We start from the raw sequence: 21,084 nt of genomic DNA, 5'->3' as shown, positions 1-21,084 counted from the left end.
AATTTTCAAAACCAGCCCAAAACTAGCCAAAAGGCACTTCAAAAGTAGCCCACAAATAGCACATTATGCACATTGAAAAAAATGCCTTAACAAATAATATATGTCAAAATATGTTTTTTTGCGAATTTTCACTGTTTTCACGAAAGGGGACAGAATCACCCATCACCAGGGGCATAACTACAGTGGGGGGCCAAGGAGGTATAGCAGACCTAAAAGGCCCCAATTAATAAACATTTCAATAAACTGGGAAAAACCCAGTTGGCCCCAGCCCTTGTGGGCCAGCCAGCCCAGACCCCCTCTGATCCTGACCTCCAACCCGCTCCTGACGCTCACTTGCCCTGCCCACTCCACATGAAGTAGGTATGCTCCGAGAGGGCAGAGGGTGGTTTGCTAGGGATGGAGGACTGTGACTAGGAAATTTTGGGGGCCAGAAAAATAATTTGTTGTGGGGCCCAATTACAACTAGTTACACCACTGCCATCAGTAATCATGAATCAAGGGCAGGGGGATAAAACGAATACAAAGAATACATTGGTTGCCTCATGTCACAAGTATTCCTAGTGCAAGGCTAAGAACATTACATATAGTCTCAGAAACATCCCCACAGCACAGATCCCATTCTGGACACTGTGCTGATACAGCAGATGCACCTTATTTGGCTATTGTGCTGATGTTAGATGGACAGAGGGGCACAATTATACTAAAACAAGGATGATGACTGCATACCATGGGACCATAGGAAGAAGAAGTGCTTAAATTGTAACATGCTCTATTGCTAATTGTTCCCCCATGTCCTCACAAGCTTTTGGGACATAAGAGCGATTATTTAATCTGTATTGTAATATTGTGTATTAATGTATACCTCAAATAAAGCCGTCTGGTTAATAACTTGAGTGAATCTGATTGGTTCAAATAAGGCCCCAGGGGAACTTGGGGGCCAGGCTCAATTTGAGTAAGTATTTATTCAAATCCAAGAGGGATTACTCATTGTGGTCCAGAATCCTATATCCCTAATCGAGAATCCTATGGGAAGAGGAGCGAGAATATATGAACCCAACATTGGTCATATCTTTTTATATGGAAAAATATGGCACAAACCCGCCAAAAGTAACCCAAATCCGTACCTTGGCTAGTTTGGACTTTCTACTCTTATTGTCCATATCAGCCCATATGTTTACTGTATTTATAAGAAGCCAATCCATTGCCATCAACAGCATTAATAATGGGCTTTTGTCACGGAGTGGAACAATGTTTCATACAAATGGGATAATATAGATAAGGAAATAAATGCGTGGTTCACCTTTCAGTTAACTTTTATTATGTTATAGTATGGCAAATTCTAAGCAACTTTTCTTTTCAATAGTTTTTATTGAGTTTTAACATTGTAAGAAAAATAAGTAGTTATAACAGTTATGTAATAACATCAAGTATTTACTTGGAGAAAAGGATTTAAGAGAAAGAAGAGTAGAGATGGAGTCAGTCCTGTCTCAATCCAATGGACAGGCCGATTAAAGAAATAAATAAACCGAAAGTAACTTTGACAGCATATTATGTATTATGAAACATTTCTATTGAGCGTTGCATGCTCTAGAGTGGTTTCCTCGAGGACTCTTAAGTATCATAATAAAAGATAATTCTATGGGCTTACAGTTGAAGGAATTACCTGAAATACAACTGTTAAGTATTAGTTATTCCACATCTGAGAAAGTATAAAGTGTAACATAATGAACACTGACATATATTGCTATCATATAGTGATTACAATATTCCTTTCTGTAGTTGGGAAGGAATATCGATACCACGGTTACCATATTTCCTTGGATTTCTCATTTTTATCTATAAGTATACTGGTAAGTCTTTCATTAACCATTATCAAATTGAGTTTATCCTTAAAGTGGGCTAAGCAACTTTTCAATTGGTCTTCATTGTTTATTTTTAATATTTTGAATTATTTGCCTTCTTCTGACTATTCCCAGCTTTCATATGGGGGTCACTGACCCCATTTAAAAAACTAATGCTCTGTAAGGCTACACATTTATTGTTATTGCTACTATTTGTCAAATCAGTGCATGGTTGCTGGGGTAATTTGGACCCTAGCAACTATATTACTGCAATTGCAAACTGTGGAGCTGCTGAAAAAAAAGCTAAATAACTCAAAAACTACAAATAAGAAACATTGAAAATCCATTGCAAATTATATCACTCTCTACATCATACAAAAATTTTATTTAAAGGTGAACAGCCTCTTTAACTGTGACTTCATTTTGTATGACTATGTCCATTTGTATCTTTAGGCTTTGAAGATGAACGAGACAGAGAGAATTCCATCACTCCTGGTAATGCCTCAGTGAAAAAAAACACTCTCTCATCTGAACTTTTGTTTCCCTATCACTCTTTTATATAACCTCTCCTTAGGGTTGGGGCACACGGGCAGATTCGGGGAGATTTAGTCGCCTGGCGACTAATCGCCTCTTCTTTGGGGGCGACTAATCTCCCCAAACTGCTTCCCCCTGCTAAAATGAAAAAAATGTATGCAGCATGGCACTCGTGGCGCTGCGTTTTCCGAAGTCGCCCAAAGTTGCCTCACGAGGAAACTTCGGGCGACTTCTGAAAACTAAGCACCGCTACTAAATCTCCCTGAATATGCCCGTGTGCCCTAACCCTTAAGCAGCTGTCTGTCTGCACTGCTTCCTTTTCTACATAGGTGGGAGCCGACATTGAGGGAATCGAATTACTACATTTATTTCCTTTTTCAGAAAAAAATGTATGTACCATAGAAACCCTTTTCTGTCTCTATTCTCCTCAAAGCCAGACTGACTGTGAGTAGCATTTAGTATTATGTCCCTAATGCTCTTCCCTTTCATTTACAGTCACTGTACTCCGTCCTGGAGGATTTCAGGGTGGAGGATACAGATTTTGAGGCCCTCGCCTCTTATTACGGTAAAATCCTATATTATTTATCAGTTGCTGAGGTTGCAGTGTTAGTTTTATTGTATGAGAATTCCTTTCCCCCTTTAGCTCAGTGTTTAATGGAAATGTGTTTTTCCCTGCAGAACATCACTACCGGGTCCAATATAGGAGCAACGTCAACTTGTAAGTATAAACAAAAATGGTCTTATTACATGTTGGGAATAAATTGCTATTGCGCCAGGGGTAAGTGCAAGGGAAATAAGGGTGGAAAATAGCAATGTTTTATTAACACTGGGATTTCTCTTTTTCAGAGATCAATTTATACTGCTCTACTTTTTGGACCCGAGCACGATCAATGGGAACATTATCCATTACTGGATAATGACATGCTATCTGGTAAGTAATAGAGAATAGACATTTAGATAAGTATGGAATAAATGATATTAATTTGCCAGCTCTTGTCTCACACTGTTAATTTCTTTATGTTACAGGAAGTGCTCAAGAGGGAGCATGCCACCCTCTGCGTTGATGTGTCGCTGTCTCCTGTAAGTGTCACTATTATTATTATTATTATTATAAGAGAGGTTATTGTTCACTGTGTGTCTCTATAATAATTAGGAACATTATTATTCGTTTTATGTCCTGCTCCCCTGAGGGGCATCTAAAGTCACCCACCTAAGTGCCATCTTCACCAGCAACAAAAATGTCATTATGTACAGACACTGCATGGAGTTTTGTTTTAAGGGGCCACATGGGCACAATAATGGCATTGGTGCAAAGCAGTGCTTAACATTGACTCTCTTCTTCCACAGGAGACACCAACAGAGCAGCAAATATGGAGGCAGCATCTGGAGTATCTGCGGCTGCAGAATGTAAGTTCCCTGATCACGGTCTCTGATGCTTTTCTTGGATATTCAACCACTAGATAATTAAATTTGATTGGTCTTTTTCTCCCTTTGATGAGAAAATACATACTAATGGTGATAAATACAATACCACAACATCACCCAGCAGGGAATCCAACACCATCACTGCCTCAGCACCACATATACAGGCATAATCAGGGCCGCCATCAGGGGGGGACTGGGGGACTAGTGTCCCAGGCCTGAAGGGGGGCCCGGCAGTGCTACACTTTAGAAAGAGCCGGCCCCCCTTGACAGTGCCGAAGCAGTGCGGCCATTTGCAAAGTCCCGAACAGCCGAAATGCGGAAGTGCCGAAAAGTCGAAGTCTCGAAGCGCCGAAAAGAACCGAAGCCAAGAAAACAGCTGAAGCCGAACTCCCGAAGAGGTGGGAAGACCTGAAGCCACGAAAATGGCCTAAGCCGAAGCCCCGAAGTGGCAAAAAGACCCGGAGTCACGGAAACAGCCGAAATTGAAGTCCTGAAGTGGTGAAAAGACCCAAAGTCACGAAAGGAGGCGAAGTTGAATTTCTGAAGCCATGAGTTCAATTCTACTGAACACCAATTTGTGGTTTTTTTTTGTGTTAATCCTCTGGCCACCAATGTATTATTTTAAAGGGCATGTAAAGGCAAAAGAATAAAATCCCATTTTTACTTTCTTTAATGAAAAAGAAACCTATCTCCAATATACTTGAATTAAAAAATGTGTACAGTTTTTATAAGAAACCTGACTATATGCAGTGAAATTCTCCCTTCATTTACTGCTGTGGATAGGAATTGTCAGACGGTCCCTAACTGCTCCTTAGGGAAAAAATGATACTTATGAACAGCAGAGGGAGCCCCCGCCTTACTTTCCAGCCATGCAGAACTCAAGCAGCTTTGTTTATGACGATCCCTAAGCAGCAAAGACCACACTGAGCATGTGCACAGTCTTAGTCTTGCAAAGATGTTTAACAAAGTTACAAAATGGTGACCCCCAGTAGCCAACTTTGAAAGCATAAATTATTTGTTTGATTAGGCTTGTGGTGCAGTAAGTTCATGTTTATATTTAGTATACAAAATACAGCATTTCTAGCCTTATTCTATTTTAGACTTTCCTTGTCCTTTAATATTCTATAGGCCCCTGCCACCAATGTTTTTTAAAAAAAATATTTTTTGGGGACCCCAATTTTTTTTAACTTGTAATGGGGGCCCAATTTTTGTTTTTTTACTTGTAACGGGGGCCCTGGCACCAATGCCTTTTTTAAAAAAACTTTTATGGTGGGCCCTGGCCATCAATAGCTTTTTATAACTTGTGTGTGTCGGAGGTTACTTTTTTAGCGATGATGTCTGTGTGGTCTTTTAACTGTGATGTGGTGGAATGGGTGGGATCAGGGGTGGGGCTTGGGTGCCAGGGGCCCCAAAAATTTTGTTGTACGGGGCCCCATGATTTCTAATGGCGGCCCTGGGCATAATCATAACGGTCTCCTTTCTTTCCTATCCTTGTGTTTCCCCTTCGCTCGCAGACTGTCCAATCTCAGCTTCTCCAGCTTGGCATGACATTCAGGGAGAAGGAGAAGAAACTGCAGGAAGCTGCTCATCCTCCGGTGGGGGAAAGGCTGACCCTCCGAAAACGGGTCAGGAAAGCCATCATGAAGAGGCTACAGAGAGTTTGGGTAATGTATCTATTTACTGTCAATTACCCTTCATCTAGAGATGCCCCATGTTGTCCAGCGCAGTTCCACTTTACTTCCTGCCATTCTGATCATTTTCGATCAGAACAATAGAAAGGAAGTTATACACCCTGTCTGTTCAGCCCGCAGGCTGATCACTTTGAGGGCTTACATGATAGACCAATTTATGACTGCCTTAAGCTTGTAATAGGTTGCTGACAGAGACTGAGATCTAAGTCTGCAGATAAAGGGTTGATTTTATAGTAGGCCAATAAGAGGGAAGGTAGTTAACTCTTATAGGGCTGCTGTGCATCTAGCTTGGATATCCATCTTTAGAAATGGGTTGCCACTGTGTAATGAACTGGCACCAAGTGATCAAAGAGTATAAAAGAATAAATGGTGCATGCTCACTGAGATTGATAAAACTGAGATTCATAACAGGCCCTGGCATTGTATATGTAGAGAGACCCAAACAGTCCCCACAGGCCTAACAAATAGTATGCTCTTAAAGACAGACTAAGCCTTTTATATTAGAAATAAACAAGTATTTGTCTGTAATTTATTCTTATTTCAACACTTTCTAAAGAGAGACCCAAACAGCCCCCACAGGCATGACAAATAGTATGCTCTTACAGACAGACTAAGCCTTTTATATCAGAAATAAACAAGTATTTGTCTGCAATTTATTCTTATTTCAACACTTTCTAAACATTTTCTTTTCAGCATTCCACCAGAAAACTCGCCTGCTGCCATCGATCCACCGCCACCACCTGAATCCTTTTTACTTTTTCTGTAAGTGTGTAACTGTGTGTGTATATGTGTGTCTAGCCATGATCCAGGGTGTAGAACTGACTGCCATTTCTAGGAGTCAGGAAGGAATTTTTACCTTCAGTGCAGATTGGCTGTTAAGCACTGGGATGATTTTTTTGCCTTCCTTTGGATCATTAGCTTCTTTGGTGTATGTTAAGGGGGTGCGTGTGTAGGAGGGTGGGTACATGTATGTAGGAAAGAGGGTGGGTGCGTGTATATGAGGGAGGGTGCGTGCGTGTGTGTAGGAGGGTGGGTGCATGTGTAGGAGAGTGGGTGGCTGTGGGCAGTGTGTAGGAAGGAGGGTGGGTGCATGTGTGTAGGAGTGTGTGTGTTTTGTCTGGAGGAGGGAGGGTGGGTGCATCTGTATAGGAGGGTGTGTGTGTGTGTGTGTAGGAGGATGGTTGGGTGCATGTGTGTAGGAGCATGTGTGCGTGCGTGTGTGGGAGGGTTGGTGTGTATGTATGTGGGAGTGTGGGTGGCAGCATGTGTGTAGGAGGGAGGGAGGGTAGGTACATGTGTGTAGGAGAGTGGGTTTGTGTGTTTTGCCTGTAGGAGGGATGTAGGGTGTGTGTGTAAGAGGCTGGGTGCGTGTGTAGGAGGGAGGGTGGTTGCATGTGTGTAGGAGGGTAGATGGCTGTGTGTAGGATGGTGGGGCATGTGTGCATGCGTGTGGGTGTGTATGTATGTGGGAGGGTGGGTGCATGTGTGTAGCAGGGAGGGAGGATAGGTACATGTGTGTAGGAGAGTGGATTTGTGGGTTTTGTCTGTTGGAGGGATGGAGAGTGGGTGTGTGTGTAAGCAGGTGGGTGGGTGCGTGTGTAGGAGGGTGTGTAAGTGTATTTTTTCTGTAGGTGAAGGTGGGTGCATGTGTATATTGGAGGGTGGGTACATGTGTGTAGGAGCGTGGGTGTGTTTTGTCTGTAGGAGGGAGGGTGAGTGCGTCTGTATAGGATGGTGGGTGTGTGTGTGTGTAGGAGGGTGGGTGCATGTATTTAGGAGGGTAGGTGCATGTATTTAGGAGGGTAGGTGCATGTGTGTAGCAGGGAGGGAGGGTAGGTACATGCGTGTAGGAGGATGGGTTTGTATTTTTTGTCTGTAGAAGAGATGGAGGGTGTGTGTGTGTAGGAGGGTGGGTGGTTGTGTAGGAGGGTGGGTGGCTGGTGCATGTGTGTAGGAGGGAAGATGTATGTATGTATGAGGGGTGGGTTTGTATGTGAGTGGGAGGGTGTGTGTGTATGCAGGAGGGATGAGGTGGATGCATGTGTATAAGAGAAAGGGTGTATGTATTAGGGATGGGTTGGTACATGAGTATAAGGTGTGGGTAGCAAGTCTATGTAGAAAGGGTGGGTGGGAGCCTGTGTAGGGGAGGGATGGTGGGTTGATGTGTGTGTGTGTGTGTGTGTGTGTGTAGTTGAATTATTGTATGTTAATGAACTTATAAAGCCATGGTCCAGGGAGTAAAACCGACTGCCGTTTGGAGTCAGGAAGTAATTTTTACCTTCAGTGCAGATCGTTCCCAAGCACTTTAGGGTTTTTCTCCTTCCTCTGGATCATCAGCCGTTAGGGATGTCCAAACATAAATTGGCTATTAAATTTAATAAATCCTGTGCTCAATGCCTGGTTTCCCCATAAATATGTCTCTGTGTTTTTCTTTAATCCCTATGGTAAATATTGAGGGAAGGGGCTCCTATGCCTCATTCTATTAAAGATGACTGACAATTGTGTGACGGGCTAATTAATACAGCTGGGGCTGCTCAAAATGGGCAAAGGCAGCATGGGCTAAAACTGGGTGGTTGTGCTGATAGAGGAGTTTAGTTGAAGAAGGGAATGGGTTAATATTTCTGCATGGTTAATTGATTAATATGTACATGATGGGGCTTAAAGACCTAGGGACACATACTGGAAGGAACTACAATATTGCTTTACTCTATGGGACACAATGCAATAGCATTTCTAAGTCCACATCCCCTTTCTTAATATGGGAATTCCAGCGACTTCCCACCAGCCTGTTAATACTATACCAGACATTTATTATATGAATGTGATTGATATTGGGCGAGTGCCTATGCTGGATTAGTTTTTGGGTATGTCTCTGTCCAGGTTGTGATACATCCTTGTGGGGGTGAGGGTTCCTGCTAAAGTGATGGAGGAGTATTTAATTTCTTCTTGCCCCCACAATGACACACTTTGTTGTTTGCTAGGCCAGCTAGCGCTGTTAGGGGTAATAAGGAAGGTAGGGGCAAGTTGGGTCAACCCTGTCCCTGGACCCACAACTCCCCCACTCAGTACCAAAGGTCACATGGACATGAGCACTGAACAGTAAATTTTGGCAAAAGGATTATTAAGCCTGCCACCATGCCAAGGTAGACTCTTTAATAGTCTCAGAAACATCCCCACAGCACAGATCCCATTCTGGACACTCTACTGATACAGCAGATGCACCTTATTTGGCTATTGTGCTGATATTAGATGGACAGAGGGGCACAATTATGCTAAAACAAGGATGATGACTGGATACCATGGGACCATGAGAAGAAGTGCTTAAATTGTAACATGCTCTATTACTAATTGTTCCCCCATGTCCTAACAAGCTTTTGGGACATAAGAGCGATTATTTACTCTGTATTGTAATATTGTTTATTAATGTATACCTCAAATAAAGTCGTCTGGTTAATAACCAATATGATTGGTTCAGATCAGGCCCCAGGGGAATTTGGGGGCCAGGCTCAATCTGAGTAAGCATTTATTCAAATCTTAAATCCAAAATCGAGAATCCTATGGGATAAGGAGAGAGAATATATGAACCCAACATTGGTCATATCTTTTTATATGGAAAAATATGGCACAAACCAGGCAAAAGCTGCAAAAAGTAACCCAAATCCGTACCTTGGCTAGTTTGGACTTTAAAAACCTGCCTGAGGTTTAAATTAGTAGCCCAATTTGCAGGGAAACCGCCAACCTGGCAACCCTGTGTCATATTGTGTTACTGACATCAGTCTATATGCAGCATCACTTCCTTTTTCCCAAGATGCAATGGCCTGGTTACTGCCAGAGTAATGAATGATTTGTGCTGCTGCCCCACCTATCTGTCCCTTACTAGAAGAATATGCCCCCCCATACATACCTTGTATATTCCCCAACTAAGGACAAAGCCCTTTCTATTGTTTGGTCAGAGTGTAACCCCATCCAGGGCCGCCATCAGGGGGGGACAGGGGGGACAAGCGTACCGGGCCCGGGCATGAAGGGGGGCCCGGCAGCGCTGCATTTTTTTGAAGATCCGGGCCCCCCTTACGAGCGCCCGAGCCGTACGTCTTGCCTCTTCAGTGCCGAATGCGGAAGTGCCGAAAAGCCGAAGCCGATGCGATGAAAAGACCCGAAGTCACGGAAAAAGCCGAAGTCACGAAGAGCCGAAAAGACCCAAAGTCACGAAAACAGCCGAAGCCGAAGTCCTGAAGCAGCGCAAAGACCCGAAGTCACGAAAACAGCCGAAGCCGAAGTCCTGAAGCGGTGAAAAGACCCGAAGTCACGAAAGGAGGCGAAGTTGAAGTACTGAAGCCATGAGTTCAATTCTACTGAACACCAGTTTGTGTTTTTTTTTTTTTTTAATCCCCTGGCCACCAATGTATTATTTTAATATTCTATAGGCCCCTGCCACCAATCTTTTTTTTAAAACTTTTGTTTTTGGGGCCCCAATTTTTTTTTTAACTCGTAAGGGGCCCCTTGCCACCATTGTTTTTTTTGGGGGTTTTTTTTAAAAAAAAAATTAATTTTCTTTTTGGTGGCCCCAAATTTTTTTAACTTGTAAGGGGGGGCCCCTGCCACCAGTTTTTTTTTTTTTTTCAAAAAAAATTATTTTTTTTTTAAATTTTTTTTGGGGCCCCAATTTGTTTTTAACTTGTAAGGGGGCCCCTGCCGCCAATGTTTTTTTTTTTTTTCAAAAAAATTTTTTTTTTGGGGCCCCAATTTGTTTTTAACTTATAAGGGGGCCCCTGCCGCCAATGTTTTTTTTTTTTTTCAAAAAAAAATTAATTTTTTTTCAAATTTTTTTTTGGGGCCCCAATTTGTTTTTAACTTATAAGGGGGCCCCTGCCGCCAATGTTTTTTTTTTTTTTTCAAAAAAAAATAAATTTTTTTTCAAATTTTTTTTTGGGGCCCCAATTTGTTTTTAACTTAGAAGGGGGCCCCTGCCACCAATGTTTGTTTATTTTTTAGTTTTTTTTACATTTTTTTTTGTTGGGGCCCCAAGTTTTTTTTAACAGGGGGCCCCTGCCACCAATGTTTTTAAAAAAAAAAAAATTTTAATTTTTTTTTTTGGGGGCCCCAATTTTTTTTATAAGGGGGCCCTGACCATCAATAGCTTTTTACAACTTGTGTGGGGGGGGGTTTACTTTTTTAGCGCTGATGTCTGTGTGGTCTTTTAACTGCGATGTGGGCGGGATATGGGGCGGAGCTTGGTCGTCAGTGTGGGCGGGGCCCAGGGGGCCCCAAAAATTTTGTTGTACGGGGCCCCGTGATTTCTAATGGCGGCCCTGACCCCATCTATACCCACTATTCATGCTAAGGAAGGGAACCCCTACAAGCAAAGAACCCCCCAGTTCCACCAGACTTAGCAACAGCAGCAGCAGTGATTGGAACCCTGGCTGATGAATGAATGGATCCAACAGATATGGCAGCACAGTAACTGCACTGACTCAATAGGCCACACATACAAATCAATGCTCTGTGTACATAATAAGCTGTGTATGTACTGCACATCTAAGGCAAAATATAAACCTCACTCAACAACAGGAGACACTTCCCCTTTAAGAGCCAGGAACAGAGGTGACTTCATACCTGGGGATGCGATAGTTGGTTCAGTCCCTTGGTTGGCATTGTGGTGAGAGGTAAGTAAACTTTCCCTCTGAGAGATTTTTTGCCGAATAACCCTTATTTTAGTGCAAAAAAAAAGAGGGGAAAATTGGGTGATGCCCCCCAGACTAGCGGGTGTTGCTTTTCTCACAAGATTTTAGTGAATCTGGAAATTTTACCCCTAAAATTGGCTTTGGAGATGCCTTTAATCTTAGCGCTGCTTGGGAGATAGACCCAAGATTTGGATGTTATGCAGGGCTGCCAGCAAATATACACATTTTCTACTGGAGCATTTGGGGACCCCTGTACTACACCATGAGGTGCTTAATTTTTTTTTTAAGAGGCACAGTGACCCCTCCCAACTCCACAGAAATTCAGAGGCACAATGACCCCCCCAACTCCACAGAACTTCAGAAGCACAGTGACCCCCCCAACCCCACAGAAATTAAGAGGCACAGTGACCCCCCCCCAACTCCACAGAAATTCAGAGGCACAGTGACCCCCCCAACTCCACAGAAATTCAGAGGCACAGTGACCCCCCCCCAACTCCACAGAATTTCAGAGGCACAGTGACCCCCCCAACTCCACAGAAATTCAGAGGCACAGTGACCCCCCCCTAACCCCACAGAAATTCAGAGGCACAGTGACCCCAACTCCACAGAAATTCAGAGGCACAGTGACCCCCCCCAAACTCCAAAGAAATTCAGAGGCACAGTGACCCCCCCAAAGAAATTCAGAGGCACAATGATACCCCCCCATAGCAAATCAGAGCCACAGTGATACCCCCCATAGCCCACAGAAAAACAGAGGCACAGTGATACCCCCCCCATAGCAAATCAGAGGTACAGCGATACTCCGATAGCAAATCAGAGGCACATTGATACCCACCACATAGCAAATCAGAGGCACAGTAATACCCCTCCATAGAAAATCAGAGGCACAGTGATACCCCCATAGTAAATCAGAGGCACAGTGATACCCCCATACCTCCCAACATTTTGAAAGTAAAAAGAGGGACAAAAACTTTTTTTCCGCATATAGCGCAGCAATTTTTTGACCACACCCCTTTCTGTGGCCACACACCCCTAATTACCATGTTTGTTTTACAAAATTTGGCAGGTTATGAAAGTTTGAAAATACTTCTCTTTATCTAAACTGTGTTTTTGTGTCTCAAAATTGTTACAAAGTATCTTATTTGCACCTGTTACCTGTTCTGGGCTCTCTGCTAAAAGCCAATTAAGTGAGAAACTTTGTTTCTTTTTCTGGCTGTTCAGTGCAGAGAAAAGAGGGACTTTCCAGTACAAATGAGGGACTGCGGGTTGAGCTGTCAAAAGAGGGACTGTCCCTCCGAAAAAGGGACAGTTGGGAGGTATGTACCCCCCATAGCAAATCAGAGGCACAGTGATACCCCCATAGCAAATCAGAGGCACAGTGATACCCCCCCACATAGCAAATCAGAGGCACAGTGATACCCCCCATAGTAAAGCAGAGGCACAGTGATAACCCCCTCATAGCCCACAGAAAAACAGAGGCACAGTGATACCCCTCATAGCAAATCAGAGGCACCGTGATACCCCCCCCCCACACACACACAGAAAATCAGAGGCACACAGTGATACCCCCACCCCCATCGCAAATCAGAGGCACACAGTGATACCCCCCCCCCACAGAAAATCAGAGGCACAGTGATCCCCTCACTCGATACAAATATCCAGTGACACAGTAACTGCCCTAAAATCTAGAGTACAGGTTGCAGCCTGTACTAAACCTACATTACAAGTTGCCAGCCACGGGGATTAAAGTTGCACGTCACATGAAATGTTCGCTGCCTGCCAGTAGAATCCATTAGCGCTTCTGCCTCTTTGAATGAACCACTCAAAAATCGGTAATGCGCAATGGAGCGGTCACATGGTATGACCACATGACCGTGATGTCAAGGCGGTCCCTTCAGAGGATAGGAACTAGACGCTACCATTCAGCTACAGCGTGGATAGAAAGGAAAGCTATGGACCGGCTTGCACCATATGGGAGTGGGTGTACGGGCGCAATAGGGATGGGGGGTGCGAGCATGCAGTTATGCGGGGACTGTACAAAAATTCAGCGTGTTTTTGTTTAACAGTGGTGCATGTTGGCTACCAGCAGGCATAAGGAAGGGGCAAGGGATAGATGATTGCATATTTGTACTGAAATTCCGCCCTGTGGTACAACAGTAGGCTTAGCACAAGATTGGCTGCAATAAATACAGTAAATCCAGTGTTAGAGGGGAACAGAGAGAAAATAGTGTCAGCCCCAGTAAAATAATTTAAAGCAACACTGTTGTCAAAAGAGAGGTTTTCTTATAGTAAATGAAGAAACATAGGTTTGGGTAATGTTATTTTCTGCTGAAAAAAGTAGTTCATTTATTGCATTGGGTGTATTTCCTGGTGCTCATGTGACTCCACAAGATTGTTGTATAATTTATAGAGCGGAGAAGAAAAGCTGTGAGGCAGTATTAACAAACCATTAAACTTTAAGGGCAATGACATTTTTTTGCCACTATTTGTAGCAGCTATCAGTGGATTAATGCAAGTCTCCTGCCATTATGATTAGTGGGGAGCACCTCTGGTCATTCCAGACCTGCAAGTATAAGTATTGCATTGTTGTCACTGGGTAAGGGACCTACTACAGGCATTGGGTTTTTGGTTAAAAAACATAAATCGCTCCCATGGTGTTTATGTTGGTTTAAGATGCATTGTTAGGAATTACTGGAGAATGCTTGCACTCCCCAACCAGTCTTGCAGGAAGGGAGAGAAAACAAGGACTTTAAAAAGACTGACAATTTCTAATCAACATATGTATAAGAAATTTACTTAGCATTCCATTTTCTTCAGCAAAAAAATATTTTTGGACCTTTAAAACACTTGGTTCTTAAATTGATTGCGACAGTCACATGCTGGGGCTCTCTGTGGCAGTCACATACTGGCACTCATTTACCAACACTGGGCAAATTTGCCATGAGCAGTTACCTATGGCAACCAATCAGTGATTAGCTTTTTAAAGCCAGCTGCAAGTAGAACAGTGAATGCAGCAATCTGATTGGTTGCCATGGGTTACTGCCCATGGGCAAATTTGCCCAGTGTTGATAAATGACCCCCATTGTGTCTTGGGGGGGCAGTAATTGGTACGGTAGCTGTTTTATATTAAGATGCTAAATTCTTTGTACATCGGTGAATCAGATTTACATTTTTTTTTTGCAATTTGATGGCTTATATCTACACTAATTCATAAACACACCACTAGATTTACGTGTGGTAAAAGCTCCACGAAAGTAGGCAAAGCAGTCTTTTTACACCAAATTGCAAAGCTTTCCTAAACTTAGTGGTTTTTATTTCTGAATATTGGGTTGAGTGAGATTTTCTTGATTTGCACATCACTACCACAGTTTCTGGAGCAGGAGGGATGATGCCATCACTGGAGGGGTTCTGGAGGTCCATGCCTGCAGAGTCTTGCATAGCAGGAATTACGTGGGGGGATCAAGGAATTTGGCAGTGCAGTAGACGTGCGATCTGATCGTGTCTGCTGCTTTGAGGTTGGCCCTGTGACAATTGTGTCAAAGGACTGACACGACAGCCTTCCAGCCTCATTGCCCAGGGGGCTGTCACTGCTGCCAACTTTCTGCAGAGGAGGCTGAAGCCGCTGATGCAGAAAGAACCTCTCATCTGCATAAGAATATATTTAGTACATTCTTGGCAGATATAGCCCCTGCCTGCATGTACTGCCATATGTGTTTGGCAGGCAAAGGGTTAAATACAGGTATAAGATCTATTATACAGAAGGCAGTTATCCAGAAAACTTTGAAATACAGCAATGCCTTTTTTAGAAAAACAATTATTTTGTATCTGTAATAATAAGTAATGGGTGATTATCTTAGTATTTAAAGAGGTGGTTCACCTTTAAGGTAACTATTATGTTATAGAATGGCCAATTCTAAGCAACTTTTCAATTGTTTTTTATTATTTTTTTTATAGTTTTATAGTTATTTGTCTTTTTCTTCTGACTCTTTGCAGCTTTCAAATGGGTGTCACTGACTCTCTTCTAAAAAACAAATGCTGTATTAAGGCCCTCTGTTATTCATATTCCAGTCTCTTATTCAAATCAATGCATGGTCGCTAGTGTAATTTAGACCCTAGTTACTAGATTGCTTAAGATGCAAACTGAAGTGCTGCTGAATAAAAAACGAAATAACTCAAAAACCACAAATAATAAAATGAAAAAATATTGCAAATTGTCTCAGAATATTACTCTCCATCATACTAAAAGTTATCTCAAAGGTGAACAACCCCTTTAACCCTTTACATGCCACGGAAAGTAGAATCTACGTTCTGTGGAAAAGTATTTCTAAATGCCAATTATTTTGTCGATTTTACATTCTGCAGCATTAAAGGGTTTTGCAGGGTAAAGATGCTCGCCATGTTCCTACTCATGCCCCAGCCCCTAGGCAAGGAGCTTAGGTGGGCAAGGAGTGGCCCATGAGGCATGATCACCCAGGGGCCCCAAAGGCAACAGCAGAGACGTGCAATGTACGTGTTCTGCTGCTGCCCATGCTTCCTGCCCCTCTAGCTCCACTCGTATTACCGGATCAGCAAGAAGACCGTGCCATCATGCCTGCAAGCCCTCCTGGACGATCGGTGAGCCTACCACCCCAGGTTAGTGCCCCCTCCCACACAAACTCACACTTATTTTACCAATACACACTTACACACACACATACAATTTTGGGGGATCAGGGGAGTCACACACATTCACAGCACTCTCACACGTTTGCACAAGCACACAACATGCAATTTGCCAATTGTACACACTTAAAATATTTTGTGTCTTTTTTTTCCTTATCCCGTTGTATGTTTTTTTTGCCTGCAAAAACTGTTTTATTGCCATTGCAAATAGCGTATTCACTAAGTAAACTGCGCAATACCTTTTGTATGTTATTTTGGTGCATTTTTAGCCATTTTATAGTATTTTCAGCATTGCGTAGGTGTTGTTCGCTTATTTCTGTCCGTAAAACCTATTTGACCATGCTAAAATATTCAAACTAGAATTCTGACTGCTGATTACACTAGGAAAGAAAACAAACCATTGTTTTTGGTGGTTATGTTGGATTTTAGTGATTTTATTGTATTTCGCTCTGTTCTTTGTTACTTTTTATTTTGCCCATGGATATTTTGTCTACTATATATTCATTTGTGGGTCTCTGTGCTCGACATAGTTTGGTTTATCTATGCATATCAGGCATCAAGCTCATCAAGTGTTCAGTAGACCCCATGTGTTCATATTTAGGATGTCTTTTGCTGGTACGTTATGAAATGTGGGGTATATAATGGAGTAAAATGCAAGCTGTGTGATGATTTTCAGAAATTACATAAAAAGTGTTATGTTTAGCATAGCTTTGCACTTTGGTAGTTTGCAGTAAAAAGATATATTTACCCATTTTAGATTGTTCAGAATATGTACTTTCAGAAAATATATGGTTTTCTAGGGGGTCTCATGCCATATAATACACATACTGGGTGCTTATATTGTAGTTACCATAATGTCATACGTGAGAATTCATATGCGCTATTTGGATTTGGGGGTCTCTGTATGCCACATAGTATATTGGGCATCAAACTGTTTATTAGCCCCCCCGCCATTCATATTTAGGATGCTTTATGCTGGTAAGATACATGGACGATACTATACTGGAAAGTTGAAGCTTTGAGGCAATATTCAGATATTTCACCAAAACGGCCAATTTTGGAAAAGCCGTATGACTCCGTAGTTTGGAGCAGAAAGGCATGGGTATCCATTTTAGATTCGGTAGAATGTGTACTTTCCAAAAATATATGGTTTTGAGGGGTAAACATATATTTTTGTGTTTTTACCCCACAAAAATCCAGTCAATGTGTTGATTTTTCATTAGCTGAAATTACCCACAGGACTATTTGTATGCGCTAACTTTATTTTGGGAATGCCAGATACTTTGGTAAACCTATGCACAATGGGCACCAAACTGTTTGGAGGACCCCTGGCAATCGTATTTAGGGTTTCTTGGTATTTATTGATACATGGGCGATATGATGCTGGAAAGTTGAAGTTTTGAGGCAATTTTCAGGTATTTCACCAAAACAGCCCATTTTGGGAAAGCTTTGTGACTCAGTAGCTTTGAGCAAAAAGACATAAGTACCCATTTTAGATTCGGTAGAACGTGTACTTGCTAAAAATATATGGTTTTGGGGGGTAAACATATTTTTCTGTGTTTTTACCCAACAAAAATGCAGCAATTGTGTTGATTTTTCTTTAGCTAAAGTTACCCACAGGACTATTTTTATGTGCTTACTTCATTTTGGGGCCTCTAAATGCCAGATACTTTGGTAAACCTATGCCCAATGGGCATCAAACTGTTTGAAAGACTCCAGCAATCATATTTAGGATGCTTTTTCTTGGTACCTAATACAGTGTGGGATATGTGGAGCAGCAAAATAAAACCTGTGATTTTTCAGACTTTTTAATTTTTCTAAAAACCGCTATGTTCAGACAAGCTTTGATGTCCATTTTGGAATCAGCAGAATGTGTACTTTTCAAAAATATATGGTTTTCTGGGGTAAACCTACTGTTTCAAGATTTTGTGGCCTTGTAATATAAAGTATGCTGTTTTCTGCCTTAGTGCTTTCAAAATTGGTAATATACTGTTTTTGCTGTACAGAAGTCTAAATCTCCATAAAACTATACATATGTGGTATTGGCACATTCGACAGACATGAGGCTTTTCAAATCTGTTGAATTTTCATGTGTAAAATGTAATATTTTTTCTGATATAAATTCATATATTATGAAAAATAGGAATTTTTCATTGTTTTTGGTATTTAGCGCTATAAATCTTTTTGCAGACGTGGAAATACATGAAAACTCATGTAGAAAGCTCAGCTTCTCCCAAAAAAAACAATGTATAGTTTTCCTATGTAAACTAAAGTTTTCCCCTCAGAAAATGCCCCTAAAGTGAACGAGCACAAAATGTTTCATTCTGACCAAAATGTCAAACTCTGCTGGCACTTAAATGGTTAAATGTCTTTTATTTATTGGCCAGATTATTGTTTGGGTTTCACAAGGCTGAAAACCGAACAGAAAGTTGAGACTGTAACAGGTCTAAGAAAAACCAAACTGGTGGCAACCCTGCACTGGATTAATTATTCAGTTTTGGACTTTCTCACCTTAGACAGACCAAGTAATTTACCAGTTAATAACATAAACCAATCAGTGGCATAACTACCTCACAACGGGTACCCCTGTCAAAAAATCTGAGGGGCCAGGAATGCACGGCAACCTAACCCTCTACAAGACCACCCACCCAGCTCCTCACTAGAAGGGAGCAACTATAGAGGTCCGGGCCCTCCTACTTCCTATATAGTTATACCATTGGAATAGTTCAGCTAGTTCAGGGTGAATAATTTCACCCTGTAAGATCAACTGGCGCCATTGTGCAAAGGTGAAAAGCTGCAAGTGCGGAGCTGCGAAAACCAGTGTGGACCGGAGGAACGCTGGGTGCCAATTGAATAAACTGACAGAAAGTTCAAAGTGGAGATCGTCATTGTGGGTGAGATCAGACTGCTTTTTACCTTTAATATATTTGGAGCATATATAGCAATAGGGGGATGGTGGTGTATGGATTCCGACAAAATTAATTACAGCTAATTATTTATTTATTAATTTTGAATTGTCAAAGTGTAAAGTAGGCCAGCCGGCCAATAGATTGTAAAACTGAATGAGGTCTTACTGCCAATAGAATTATTTTAAATTATTGAACACCATTTTAATTTGAAGGGTGCTTAAGGTGGAAAAGGTCGCCACCTGTTCGTTTAGGGTACAATATAGCTCCTAATACCGATTATTGTACTGTATGGGTGCAAAATACAAAGATATAACTACTACTCAATGAAACTTGTAGTGATGGACGAATCTGACCCGTTCCGTTTCGCCAAATGTTTGAGAAACTGTGACAATTAGCCGAAATGCATTCAAGTCAAATTTTTTATGTGTGAAAAAAATTTCACCAATTAGAGTCTGAGTAAATATGGGCCCGATTGTCGCCGGCTATTTGTCGCCAGGAGACAAATCTCCCTGAATCTCCTCGTGTGCCCTTACCCTAAAACTGTGAAAATGTAAAAATGTGTTTGAACTACAAAAAGATCATCATGCTTATATCAAGCATACACAGCTTTGTCTTTCTGCACATTATGCTTTGGTTGTTTTCTTTTAGAAAATGATTTGTCTCCATTTAACCCTATAGATGGAAATTTGTACCTTTGCAATTTCAGTTATGCTCAATAAAGCGGTTACTTGGTAGTGTTTGCTGTAATTAAATGTACACATATAACAGAACTTTTATGAGATTCATAAATGGTCGTTTGTTGACAACATGCCAACATTTCTGACTATACTCAAGTTCCTATGGCACATGTACTTAGCAACTACATAAAAATAAATTTGCCAAATAGTTAGGTTGCTATGGCACATGTATTGTAGCAACTACATCAAAAAGAATCACTTGCCAATAGTTAGGTTGCTATGGCACATGTATTGCATCAACTACTTAAAAAAATTCACTTGCCAAATAGTTAGGTTGCTATGGCACATGTATTGTAGCAACTACATAAAAAAGAATCACTTGGCAAATAGTTAGGTTGCTATGGCACATGTATTGTGTCAACTACATAAAAAAATTCACTTGCCAAATAGTTAGGTTGCCATGGCACATGTATTGTAGCAACTACATCAAAATAACTTTGCAAATAGTTAGGTTGCTATGGCACATGTATTGTATCAACTACATAAAAAAATACACTTGGCAAATAGTTTGGTTGCTATGGCACATGTATTGTAGCAACTACATAGAAAACAGTTTGAAAAAATACACAGGTGTCTACTTTCTAAAGACCAAATGTTCTAATGAGATAACCCCATTCAAGTGTGCAGCACATATTTAGCATGGAAAAGCTAAATATATGGAAGCATATAGTAAAAGATTAGGTAATCAATATGCAAGTTCCTATGGCACATGTACTTAGCAACTACATAAAAATAAATTTGCCAAATAGTTAGGTTGCTATGGCACATGTATTGTAGCAACTACATCAAAATAACTTTGCAAATAGTTAGGTTGCTATGGCACATGTATTGTATCAACTACATAAAAAAATTCACTTGCCAAATAGTTAGGTTGCTATGGCACATGTATTGTAGCAACTACATAAAAATAACTTTGCAAATACTTAGATTGCTATGGCACATGTATTGTAGCAACTACATAGAAAATATATAAATATATCATGGGGCAGATTCACTAAAGGGCGAAGTGACTAACGCTGGCGCAAATTCACTAACGGGCGCTGGCGTAAATTCGCTAGACCTACTCTGGCGCTAATTCGCACGCTTACGCCAGGCTAAGTTGCGCTATGGCGAATGGGACGTAACTACGCTAATCCACTAACTTGTGCATTTTACTGAACGTTACCTCTTGCGCCAGACTTGCCTTCGCCACCTCAGACCAGGCGAAGTGCAATAGAGTAGATAGGGATTGCTTCAAAAAAAGTTAAACATTTTTCTAAGTCCCAAAAAACGCTGGCGTTTTTTCATTTTTTATGGGTGATAGGCTGAAAAGGATCAAAATTCTTTGGGGGCTCCCCTCCTTCCCCCCTACATTTCCTAACTCATGGCAACTTAAGTATACAGTGGGCACATGTGTAGGGCAAAATAAAACTTTTATTTGCTGTTTTGAAGGTTTCCCATGCTTGTGTAGTTCTGCTACATATTCCTCCATTGTAACTTGAATTTGGCGACGTATGCAAATGAACCATCGCTAGCGTAACTTCGCTTTGCTTAGCGAATTAACGCTAGCGCAACTTCGCAACCTTATGCTACCCCGGAGCACAACTACGCATTTTAGTGAATTT

The 21,084-nt window shown here is 41.6% G+C and overlaps 1 long non-coding RNA gene across 1 annotated transcript; it reads left to right on the top strand.

The window, feature by feature from the left end:
• The first annotated feature begins 2,292 nt into the window (after positions 1-2,292).
• Positions 2,293-3,076, top strand: LOC108707702. Its single transcript, XR_001934307.2, has 3 exons — positions 2,293-2,336; positions 2,871-2,940; positions 3,054-3,076. It is a non-coding gene; the product is annotated as an uncharacterized LOC108707702 (long non-coding RNA).
• The last annotated feature ends 18,008 nt before the right edge of the window (positions 3,077-21,084 follow it).

The sequence above is a fragment of the Xenopus laevis genome, chromosome 2L (assembly GCF_017654675.1).
Source record: "Xenopus laevis strain J_2021 chromosome 2L, Xenopus_laevis_v10.1, whole genome shotgun sequence".
Classification (NCBI taxonomy): domain Eukaryota; kingdom Metazoa; phylum Chordata; class Amphibia; order Anura; family Pipidae; genus Xenopus; species Xenopus laevis.
The sequence above is the reverse complement of the archived record's forward strand: the minus strand, read 5'-3'. Positions and strand labels throughout refer to the sequence as shown.